Source organism: Peromyscus californicus, unplaced genomic scaffold (genome assembly GCF_007827085.1).
Source record: "Peromyscus californicus insignis strain IS unplaced genomic scaffold, ASM782708v3 Scaffold_8__1_contigs__length_139910024, whole genome shotgun sequence".
Classification (NCBI taxonomy): Eukaryota; Metazoa; Chordata; class Mammalia; order Rodentia; family Cricetidae; genus Peromyscus; species Peromyscus californicus.
This window is the reverse complement of record NW_026294606.1, coordinates 9,250,573-9,263,190: the sequence shown is the minus strand read 5'-3', so window position 1 is coordinate 9,263,190 and position 12,618 is coordinate 9,250,573. Positions and strand designations below refer to the sequence as shown.

The 12,618-nt window shown below is 47.3% G+C and overlaps 1 protein-coding gene across 2 annotated transcripts in view; it reads left to right on the top strand.

The window, feature by feature from the left end:
• The first annotated feature begins 1,368 nt into the window (after window positions 1–1,368).
• The window catches only part of Fgfr4 (fibroblast growth factor receptor 4), a 29,261-nt gene continuing 18,011 nt past the window's right edge, over window positions 1,369–12,618 (top strand). For both annotated transcript variants that reach the window (XM_052727763.1, XM_052727762.1), the window contains exon 1: window positions 1,369–1,684. The gene's annotated coding sequence lies outside the window, so the exon portion shown is untranslated. The remainder of the gene's footprint in view (window positions 1,685–12,618) is intronic.

Sequence of the window (12,618 nt, the reverse complement as noted above, 5' to 3'; positions counted from 1 at the left end):
CCCTCCTCCTCCCGTGAGATTCAGAGATCAAGCTCAGGTTAGTGGCCATCTCTGGCCAGCTCCCAATTCTTTCTTTACACAAGCTGCCATCTGCAGCTCCAAGGCTACCTTGCGTTCCACCATCACACTTCTCTTGAAAGGCTGCACAATTAGTCACCTGCCTAAGAGTCTCCTGGTGTTGACTGGCTTGGGATCCTTTCTTACTTTAGTTTATGACAGGGTCTCCTGTAACCTGGGCTGACCTCCAACCCTTTATGTAGCTAAGGATAGCATTAAATTCCCTGCTGTCACTACCTCCCAAATGCTGGGATAATGGACATGTGCCACCACACTCTTTATATTTTGTTTCGTTTGTTTTTATTTTTTTATTTGAGACGGTATCACTATGTAGCCCATGTTGACGTCAATCTCAACAGCAGTCCTCCTGCCTCAGCCTCCCAAGTACTGGAATTCCAGTACTGAGCCACCACACAGGTTTCCATATCCTTTTGTTCTTTTATCCAGGGTGCATTTCTGCTTCATTCTTACACCCTATAGTCCAGGGGAGGAGCTCCCACTCTATTCCAGAGAGTAAGCCTGTAATCCAGCCTAGACGATCAGAACATAAATTTGGAGCTGTTAAACCAACACAAAAGGAACCAGCTAAGAAATGAGAAGAAATATTTCTGATGAGTCCCCTATTTATCCATGCCCAAAACTAATAGCCCAGAATGTTCTAATTGTGACTTTTCCTTGAATCTATTTGCTGCATTTACTTCCTATTACTTTCAATGAAGAGTTCTACCTAGGGGTTAGGGACACACCTCAGAGATGTAGCACTTACCTGTTTTGTGGGAGATGCTCTGGCTTCACACCATGCAGCTGGGGACAGGAGTAAGGGGCAAGGTGGGGGAAGGAGAAGGAAAAGGAGGAAGAGAAGAAGGGTGCTTGGGAGAAGGCAGATGATGGCCTAATACAGCTGCTCTTGTCAGCCTGGAGACCTCTACTGTGCTTAAATATAAAAATAGCATTGGCCCCCAAGGCTAACTTGGCTGCTCTTCTGTGTGCCCAGATGCCTTGTGTTCCCTTTAAGTACTGCCCTTAATGCACTGTGTCAGGACGATCTGTTCAATGGCGGTTTTGGGTTTTGTTGTTTTGTGTTGTTTTGTGGTTTTTGAGACAGTTTCTCCCTATGTAACCCAGATGGTCTGGACCTCATGATCCTTTGGCCTCAGGCTCCCAAGTGCACACCACCACACTTGGCTCCTAGAAGCTGCTCCCTATGGGCAGAAATTGGGTCTTACCACACTGGATCCCTGGTACATAGCAGAGAACGTGATGTTTTCCTGGGTGAGGGTGGGAGGGGCAATTGTTAGGGTTTTTTGTTTGTTTGGGGGGTTTTGTTTGTTCAGCTTTTTGAGACAGTCACTATGTGACTAGACTGTCCTCGACCCCATAGAGATCCGCCTGCCTCTGCCTCCTGAGTGCTGGGATTAAAGGCGTGCACCTTGTTTTGTTTTGTTTTGTTTTGCAGTACTGGGAATTAAACCCAGGAACTCCAGCATACAAGGCAAGTGCTCCACCACTGAGCCACTTCCCCAGCCAGAGTCAAGACTTCTTAAAGGAAAGGAAGCACGAGTGGCGGCAAAGGTCAAAGGAGCCAGGCTTCAGGGGAGGGCAGAGTGGATGAAGGGACCTAAAAGAGGTGGGTGGTTTCAATGATGACTTCCCATGGTGCACTGCAGCTTTGTCAGCGGTCCTATATAGATGGGAAGACCTTTCCCCAATCCGAAGATGTTGGCTGGCCTTATGATTGGCTTTGATTGGAGGATATATTGTCATGACTGTTAGCATTACTAAGGACTGTACTGGCCTGTCCTTAGGGTCCTGACAGGATACATCCTCAGCTGCAGCCACTAAGAGCACCCCCTGTGCACATTCACTACGTTCCCTTATAAAGGTGGGCCTTGCCCACCTCCTGTCTCTTTCTCTTCCACCATTCTTGTCCCCAGGGACCCTTCTCTGCCCCTTTTCTTCCTCCTGTTCTCTCCTCAGCTCTTGTCTCCCCAATAAACACTCCACATGAGTTCTGTTGTGTGGCGTGACTTTCTGGGGCCCCTTGGCTCCAACCTGCCAAGGTCACCTTTCACCAGTTTTAAATAAATTATGACAATGACATTGTGTAACTTCCAAGGCTGGGATGTAAGAGTCCTTACAGCCTCCCTCCCTGCCACAGTGAAAGAGTCTGGGTTGAGCCGTAGGAGAGTGAGCAATCTCATGAGGAAGCCCCAGCCAGTTTCATACAATGGCATTCTATCTGTATTTGTGTTTTGTTTTTTTATGGTATTAGGGATTGAACCTGGGCCTTGTTGATGCTAGGCAAATGCTTTACCACTGAATTAATAACCCTAGCCCAAGGAGGTCATATTGGATTCTCAGCACAGACAATCTGCAGTATAAGCAACCCTGATACAATCCCAGAACTATCCAGCTGAGCCTAGCTAACCCATACAACTGCAAATGAAACAAAATTGTCTAAAGTCACTATCTCAGTCAGGGTTTCTTTTGTTGTGATAAAACACTGTGACCAAAAGCAACTTGAGGAGGAAAGGGTTTATTTTATCTTGCATTTCCAGGTAACACTGAAGGAGGTCAGGGCAGGAACTCAAGTAGGGCAAGAATCTGGAGGCAGGAACTAAAGCAGAAGCCATGGAGGAGTGCTGCTTACTGGCTTGCTCTCATGACTTACTCAGCCTGCTTTCTTATAGAACCCAGGACCACCAGCTCAGGAATGGCACCACCCACAAAGGGCTGGCCCTCCCCCATCAATCACTACAGCCCAATATTATGGAAGCATTTTTTAGGGGGGATGGAGTTCAAGACAGGATTTCTCTGTATAGTCCTAACTGTCCTAGAACTCACTCTGTAGACCAGGCTGGCCTCAAACTCAGAGATCTGCCTGCCTCTGCCTCCCAAGTGCTGGGATTAAAGGTGTGTGCCCCCACCACTTTGCTAGGAGCCAGCTTCTTAATTGAGGTTTCCTACTCTCAGATGACCTTGGCTTGTGTCAAGTTGACATAAAACTAGCCAGTGTAGTCACTAAGTTTGGGAATGGCTTATTATCAATGAGGGCTCAAGCATCCACAGGTAAAGCAAGCTTCAACTATTTCCCTTTCTTCCTACAGTAGGATTTTCCTTGAAGAGTGCCACCCTCAGCTTATGTGGTCTGTAGAAGGATGGCCATTGGGAAAGTATTTCTAAGTGAGAAGGTCTTGGGCCTAGAGCTGCTAGAGGCTCTTTGCCACCTTTCTGGAGTTCCTGCCTGGTGCCCAGTAGCAGAGCATAAGGAAGAAAACAGAACAGAAAATGAGTCTGTGCAGCGGCAGAAAGGGTAGGTTAAGACAGGGTCTCATTATTCAGGCCTGGTTGGCCTGGAACTCTTATGTAGACCTGCTTCAAACTTGTGATAATCCTCCTGCCTCTACTTCCTGAGTGTTGTGTGCACCACCACACCCAAGCAGAGAATGATCTGGAGCACACTGTTGGGTTCCTGGAATGCAGCCATTCTGGAAACCTGAGCCACAGCTGGACACTAAAACTCCTGGGCCAATGCTTTCACTGTTTGTTGGGGGCAGGTGTGAGTTGGAGCATCTGTTACTTGCAACTGAGAATTTGATAGGGATTTAGCAGCTTCAGGGATGGCATAAAGGAGGAAGGTGGAAGGAGTGTAGAAAGGAGAATTTCTTTTACCTCAGCCCCTACTGTATGCCAAGGTCCTGAAATAGGACCTCGAAGTCCCATGGCTACAACTGTGATAAAGTGCTGCAAATAAAAGTCCCAGTGTAGGGGCTGGAAAGATGGTTCGGTGGTTAAGAGCACTGACTGTTCTTCCAGAGGTCCTGAGTTCAATTCCCAGCAACCACATGGTGGCATACAACCACCCGTAATGAAATCTGGTGCCCTCTTCTGGTCTGCAAGGACACATGCAGGCAGAATACTATATACATAATAAATAAATATTTTAAAAAAAAAAAGTCCCAGTGTAACCAGAGTGTGTGACAGGAGGAGACAAGCTCACTCTGGGGTGGGACAGGCTAAGACTCCCTGAGGAATTAACTTCCTTTTTCTGAGGATGTGGATCAAATCCAAGGCCTTGTGCATGCAGGCCTCTGTTCTGACACTGAGCTATGTTCCAGCCCAGGAAGTGGCATTTAAGCTGGTGCTGGGATGTAGCACAGTTGGTAGACAGCTGACCGAGCACAAACAAGGCCCTGGGTTCAATCACCAGTATCACATAAACCAGGCATGGTGGCACAAACCTGTAATGCCAACATTTGGAAGGCAGAGGCAGAAAGATTGGAAAACCAAGGTTATCCTCAGACACATAGTGAATATGAGGCCAGGTTGGGCTTTATCCCTTGTCTCAAAATATAAAGCAAAATGAAACAAAGTAAAATAAGATACAACAAACTGGGCCATGCATGACTGTATATGCCTTTAATCCCAGCACGCAGGAGGCTGAGACAGGACGATCATGAGTTTAAGGCCAGCCTGAAGTAGTTAGTGAGACCCCTATCTCAAATTAATTAATTAAGCAGGGATACACTGGGGTCACTTTCCACACATAGGCCCTGGCTCCATTCTCAATACAGCAAACAGGGTTGAAGAGCTAAATTTAGGGACTAATCAGTACATGAGTGGTAAACAGGGAAAGAGGATGGGGAAATTCCAGACAGACGGAACAGCACTTGCCAAGGTCCCCAGGCTAGAAAGTGCTTGTCTCCTTGGGAAGCAGAACATGCTACCAGATAAAGAGAGGCTCCTGGGAACCAAGTCCCTCGGGACGCATCAGCCAAGACTCGGCATGTAAATGCTCTTGCTACATGAGCATGATGGCCTAAGTTTAGACTCTGGGGATCCATGTAAAAGCCTAAAGAAGTGGCCGAAGGCCTGACACCCAGAGCTGTCCTCAGACCTTCACACATGCCATCACACATGCACACAGCTCAACATAAATAAATACATTGTTAGAAGACAAAAGCAGCCGGGCGGTGGTGGCGCACATCTTTAATCCCAGCACTCGGGAGGCAGAGGCAGGCGGATCTCTGTGAGTTCAAGGCCAGCCTGGTCTACAGAGAGAGAGATCCAGAACAGGCACCAAAGCTACACAGAGAAACCTGTCTCGAAAAACCAAAAAAAAAAAAAAAAAAAAAAAAAAAAAAAGAATTGTCGCAGCTTGCCTTGTTGACTCTCACATCCCCTCATGGCAGGGTGGGAGGTGTCACAAGACCCTCGCCCGCCTGGTATCCATCCACTCCCTACTACCCATTGCTTGCAGCTCTGCTTTAACTGCATGTGGTCTAGAGTATCGGCAAGAAAACGAGGGGAGGGGTCCATCTATGCAGCTAGGGGACTGCCCTCATCCCTACTGCCTAGACTTCCTGCTGTGGCCATTTTGGGGAGAAGCACTCACAATTGTATGTAGTCCCTCACCAATGCTCAGTAAAGAAGTCCAACAAACTCATCTGTTCCCCAGAGTGAACTTTGGTTTATTGTGCCTCAGTTTGTCTTTGGGACTTTAGAAAGAAGGGGAGGTATTGTTTATATCTCCCTCTGCAAAGGAATTTTAGAAACACTTCACATCACCAGGCGGTGGTGGCACATGCCTTTAATCCCAGCACTCGAAAGGCAGAGGCAGATGGATCTCTGTGAGTTTGAGGCCAGCCTGGTCTATAGAGTAAGCTCCAGGACAGCCTGGGCTACACAGAGAAACCTTGTCTTGAAGAAGAAAAAGAAAAAGAAAGAAAGAAAGAAAGAAAGAAAGAAAGAAAGGAAGGAAGGAAGGAAGGAAGGAAGGAAGGAAGGAAGGAAGGAAGAAAGACAGGAAGGAAGGAAGGAAGGAAGGAAGGAAGGAAGGAAGGAAGGAAGGAAGGAAGGAAGGAAGAGAAAGAGATGTAACACAGAACAGCCCCAGGATGGACAGCTCCGCCCTTACCAATATGCTATGTATGCCCCCCCCACCCCTACCCCAGGCCAGACATTGGTTAAGATATGTGGCCTCACTTCCCTGTGCCCAGGAGTTCATTTTTGTTACCGTGGGATCCACCAGGGAATGTCCCTTCTAGGTCTTCCTAGCCCTCTCCCAGCATCACTGGCTTTCTGGATTGGATGCTGTCCACTGGCAGAACATTGAAAGGTGAGCTCTGCCACAAGGAGTGCTCTTCAAACCTCGAAGAGGGCTTAGACAACACATACCCCGCTATAGGTTGCTGTGAGCTTGGGAAAGAATGGGCCTTACGGAAGTTAAAGATGATGTCCACATATCTAGCCTTTCCTTCCTTCTCTCCTCTCTCCCTCCCTCCCTCCTTCCTCCCTCTTTTCTTCCCCCCTCCCTCCCTCCTTCCTTCCTTTTCTCTGAGATGGTAGCCCAGACTGGCAGATTAGCCTAATTCATGAGAAGCCCCCTTTCTCAGCCTCCCAGGTACTCACCTCTTGGGGAGTGAGCCATGGTGCCTAGTTGCTTGGCTCTTATTTTCTTTTGGGGGGATGCTGGGGCTCCAGCTCAGGGCTCAGCTACATCCCGGCTCTCACAATTTTTTTTATGTCCTTTTTAATGTCAGATTTAATCTCCACCTTGCAATGGTTGAGTCACTTCTTTTTTTTTTAATATTTTTTTTTATTTTCATTTTTTCGAGACAGGGTTTCTCTGTGTAGTTTTTTTGTTTGTTTGTTTGGTTTTTTGTTTTTTGTTTTTTGTTTTTTTTTTTTTTTTTTTTTTTTTTTTTTGCCCGTCCTGGATTTCACTCTGTAAACCAGGCTGGCCTCGAACTCACAGAGATCCATCTGGCTCTGCCTCCCAAGTGCTGGGATTAAAGGCGTGCGCCACCACCGCCCAGCGGTTGAGTCACTTCTAACAAATAGAATATGGCAGAATGACCAGACTGCTTGGGATGGACAGGACAAGGACCCAGAGATAAGAGTATCTGTTGTTCTTCTCGAGGACTTGAGTTTGGTTCCAGCACCCACATGGTGGCTCATAACCATCTGCAACTTCAAATCCCAAGTTCCCAGGGAACTGGCAACTTCTGACTTCCCCAGGCACACACATGATGCACATACAAACATATGGACCAAACACTCATATAGATAAAAATAAAATACTTATATTGAATAACTTATATTTTAAATGGCCAGAGTGATTCCTGAAGTGTGTCGTAGCAGATATTGCAGCAGCCACCTTCTCTCTCAGACTTCTGATTCAGCATAGTCAGAGCCAGAAGAGTGTAGTGAGGACCCTCAAGTGGCCAATGGAAAAGCTCTCAAGCCCAAAATAGGAGATCTCCTACCAATAACTAAGATTCTCGCCAGGTGGTGGTGGCACACGCCTTTAATTACAGCATTTGGGAGGCAGAGGCAGGCAGCTCTCCATGAGTTTGAGGCTAACCTGGTTTACAGAGCTAGTTCCAGGACAGCCAGGGCTCCACAGAGAGACCCTGTCTCAAAGAGAGGGATTCTTAGTGGAGTTAGGCTCCAGTCATCCTTCTACTAGCCCATCAGTTCATTTTCTTGTAAAAATCCAGTTTTAACAAAGAATACCAGAAGTCAGTTTGGCAAGAATACCCTATTCCCCAGGGTCTGATCACCCTTGACATCTGACTCGGCTCCCATGCTCCACCCACCCACTATGCACTCGCTCGCTACCCACCCAGCCCCAGGAGTCGTCCATGTGGTAGGAAGGGCACAGTCCATGTGGTAGGCAACATGGAGTGTCTGCTGCAAGAATCATGCTAGTTGGGCAGAATCCCCCTTATCCCTGATGTCTCCTCTTAGTCGTTTTCCGCCCACTGAGCCCACAGGCTCCTTGGTTCTAAGACCTCACTTGTCCATGCTGCATTTAGAGTTTCCCCATCTCTGTCCCCGACTAAAAGATCCAGGACAGTAGCAGCCCCTGTCCCTATTACAATTGTCCTAAATAAGCTCTTCCTCATTAATCTGTACCAAATATATCTGCCTTGGGTTTTATTTTGTTGATTGATTTGGTTGGGTTTTGTTTGTTTATTAGGTGTTATTTTGCTTTGTTTTGAGACACAGTCTCATGCAGCCTAGGCTGGTCCCAACTTCACATCTGGGAGATAGAGACAGAAGGATCAGAAATTCAAGGTCATCTTCCAGTACTGTGCTCAAGGCCAACCTGGGCTACATGAGACCCCTTCTAAAAAAGAAAAAGGTGCTGTGGGTAAAGTCGTTTCCTCTTCCTTTTCTTCTTCCTCCCGAACCCACGGCACCGTGAGCTCATCACTCTGGAGTGCACAGCCTTTCACTCTCTGCAGCTGTCTCCTGGCCAGTCTGCAGACATCCCAATGACACCTTGTTTCCCAGCTACAGGACACCCCAGCCAAGCCCTCCAGCATCCATCTGAGGGGCTCACACCCTAGAGCCTCGGCACCTGCTGCTCCTCTGCCCAGCAGTGTCCTTCCTCTGGTGTGCCTGCCTCTCTTCCCAGATGTCTCACCAGATACCTGCAGTTCAACATCCTAAACTTTCCTCAGATGTTCCCACTCCAGCCTCCTGACTACACATTCGTGCCCAAGTCTCTCTCTCAAAATGGTCCCTCAGTTCTTTGCTGGTACCCTAGTCCTCCTGTACTTCCAGTCCATGGGAGTCTGTGTGACTTCTCTTTGTCTGTTTCGGAGTACATGCACCCCAAACCAGCCAGGTGTGGAGGCTCCTACCTGTAATCCCAGCACTCAGGAGGCTAGCCTGGATTGCACAGTGAGTTCCAAGCCAGTCTGGACTATAGAGTGAGAACCTACCTTTTAAAAAAGGGAGGATGCCTGGAGAGATGGTTCTGCAGTTAAGAGCACTTGCTGGGTTCAATTCCTAGCACCCACATGACCATCAACCATCTGTAACTCTAGTTCCAGAGGATCCTATGCCCTCTCCTGGCCTCCCTGGCACTGGGCATGCATATGGTGCACATATGTACATGCAAGCAAAACACCCATAGACGTAAATAAATCTTGTTGGTGTTTGTTTTGTTTTTTGAGACAGTGTCTCACCATGGAACCCTGGCCTGGGGCTCATTTTATAGACCAATTTGGCCTGGAACTCACAGAGATCCTCCTGTCTCTGTCTCTCAAGTGCTGGGATTAAAGGCGTGCACCACCACATCTGGATAAAACTTTAAAAGAAGTAAATAAATAAATAAATAAATAAATAAATAAATAAGTAAATAAAGGGAGGCAGCAGGATGGCTCAGAGGATAAAGGCACCGGCTGCCGAGCCTGATGACCAACCTGTGTTCAATCCCCAGAACCCACATAAAGGTGGAAGGAGAGAATGGACTCCACAGAGGTGACCTCTGACCCCCACACACATGTTGTAGCACAAGTCCTCCAAAGATAATAAATTTAATATAACTTATAAAGGAATCTTCTATCTCTCGGGCTATTGTGATTTACTTAGAAATGAGCATAAGCCTAAATCCCAAGCATGGGAACCATCTGGGTTCTGCACTGGGACTAATTAAGACTCCCTGGGGAACTGCAAATGTGGACGCCTCGAGCTGCTTGAGAGAGTTGCCTATGAAGGAAGCCAGCACAGAAAACAGAAGGGCAAAGGGATGGTGTGTGCCTGGATTCAGCCATATCTGAAACAAAAAATTACTTCTCTCTCTCTCTCTCTCTCTCTCTCTCTCTCTCTCTCTCTCTCTCTCTCTCTCATTTGGGTTTTAGTTTCTCTCTTTTTTAAAATAGGCTTGGCTGACTGGAACTCACTCTGTATAGCAGGCTGGGCTCAAACATATGGGAGACCCTCCATCCCCATTCTGCCTCCTGAGGGCTGGGACGACAGACATTTACTACCACACCCAGCTTGGCAAGTAGACAAGGCTGACTGAGAATTTGCCGCAATCATCCTGCTTCTGCCTCTCAAGTTAAGGGACCACAGGCTCACCGGCATGTGCCACTTTGTTGCTTCCTTAAAGTCTTTTAAAGTCCCTCTTGGTCACAGAGCCTTGCCTACATTTCTGGCCAACTGTTGGGTCTAAAGTGGCTGTGTCAGCATTGACCATGCTTCGCTGAGCGTGTGTCAGCATCGATCTTGTGCCTCTCACATCAATCATTACATTGAATCATCAGGAAAGCACCACACTTCACAGGAAGTCAAACAGGCTTGGAATGATGTCTCCATGGTCCCAAAACCAGTTTGTTTTCAGATGCAACCGTAAACAACCACTCAATTGCTATCGCTGGCCGTGTGTTCTGACCATTGAACTGAACCTCCTGAAGCCAGCATGAACAGGAGAAAACAGGGTATAAAGAGAGGGTGGAAGGGCTGGAGAAATTACTCAGTAGTTAGGAGTGTGTACTGCTCTTGCAGAGGACCTGAGTTCAATTCCTAACACCATGTTCGGTGGCTCATAATTGCCTGTAGCTCCAGCTCCAAAGGATCCAAGAACATCTGCAAACATGCACATGCACACACAAAAATACTCAAAATAGTCTTAAAATAATAAAAGAGTCTGGAGGGGGCGAGAGAGGATGGCTTAGCAGTTAAGAACACACGTTGTTCTTGCAGAAGACCTGAGTTTAGTTCCCAGCACTCAAAACTGCCCGACTCCAGTTCCAGGGGATCTGACACCCTCTTCTAAACTCTGTGGACTCTTGCTCTCACACATGCACATTCCAACACACAGACACACACATATACACCTACTTTTAAAATAAAAAATAAATCTCAAAACAAAAGAGCTTGGAAACTAGGGTCAATGGTACATGTCTGCAATCTCAGTATTTGAGAGGCAGAGGCAGGAGGATTGCTGCAAGTTCCAGGCCATCCAGATTCACATAGCAAATTCTAGGATAACCAGGCCCTCATAGTGAGACCCTGTCCCCAAAGTAGACAAACAACAACAACAAAAAGAGACTGGAAAAAAATCATAAAGTAATAACAACCCATCAATTCTGAGCATTGGTTATATCTATGGTTACCATGTGTGCTTGTTTTTAATGTGTAAGGTAGGGGTGTTTTGCCTACATGTATGTCTGTGCACCACATGCCTGCAGTGCCCTTGGAATCCAGAAGAGAACTACTAGTCGCCGTGTGGGTGCTGGGGTCTGCTCCTGCTCCTCTTCAAGAGCAAGCAGTACTCTCAGCCCCCGAGCTATCTCCAGCCCTGCCCTGTGCAGTCTTTCTGTCGTGTATCAATTACTCACAGGGATGTGGTCTGAGAACATGACTTATTATTCATTATTGTGCAAACATCTTGAACGAATTATATATATCTCATAGCCTACTGCTCCTAGGCTACAACTCTTACAGCATATTACTGTACTGAATACTGTAGACAATTTTAACACAATGGTGTTTGTGTATCCAAACATATCAAAGCACAGTAAAGGTGCAGTAAAGTACTAGCTGTTGGAATTTTCTCTCCACTGTAATCTTATGGGACCACCATCGAATGTGTGGTCTGTGGTTGACTAAAACATCTTAATATAACATGTTGCTATATTTTAAAACTCTCTCAAAATAAAAATTGTTTTAAAAGAAAGAAATGAAGCAAAGAAGAAAGATGAGGCCTGGGTCAGAGGATGGGATCAGAACTAGGGCCAGGTTTGAGCTGGCGTGGGGCCTGGACAGGGGTTAGGCTGGCTCAGTGGCAGCCCCTCCACACACAGCTCAGTGTTTCCTGAGCCAGGCTGACTGCCAAGAGCAATATCACCGGCACCAGGCAGCCTCTGCCCTCTCCCCCAACAGCTCTACCCCCAGGCAGGTGGGGGTAGATGAGGACTGGCCTCCAGAGACCCTCCTTCCCCTGCCTGGCATTCCAGGAATACAGTATCTGTAAACTTCTACTTATAGCTTGGCATGCCATGGGTGCCTCATCAGTACTGGACTAAAAGGGAGGAAGAGGAGCACCTGCCCAGCCCCCACATCCCTGGTCTCCGTCCTGTCCATGCTCCTTCTAGTGAGTCTCTGCTTTCTAGGAAATACTGGGAGCCTAGAAGCCAGTGTAGTGGCCCCACCTATGATTGAAGTACTTGGGAGGATAAGGTAGGAAAATTGCTGAAAATTCAAGGCCAGCCTGATCCACATAGTGAAAGCTAGGGCTATATAGCCAGACTGTTATGCGCACGCGCGCGCACACGCACGCGCGCACGCACACACACTTTCACACACACAGTCACATTCACACACACAAAGGTAACAAAAACAAGAGAATGAAGCCCTCCTACCCTCTCTCTTGTCTCTTTCCTTTCCTCCAGTAATCTTACTTATCTGCCTAGAGGTGGAGTCTGCTTTACTGCCTTACCCATGGAATTTAAAATAGTTCATGAAATCAGGGTGTGGTGGTGCACACCTCCCAGCACAAAAAGGAAGGGAAGGGAGGGAAGGAGGGAGGGAAGGAGGGGAGAGGGAAGGAGGGCAGGAAGAACGTATTAAAAAACGAAAGAGAATAGTGCACGTGGGAAGTGAAGGATGTGGCAGAAGTGTGTTGGACCCTGTAGAACAGGGCACACCACACAGCAAACCCTTAATAAAATACTTACCAGTTGACTGTGTGAGTGAATGATGACCCTGTGGGAGTCAAGGTTGTGAACGCAGGAAAGAGTTCAGCCAAGAGACTTGAGATTT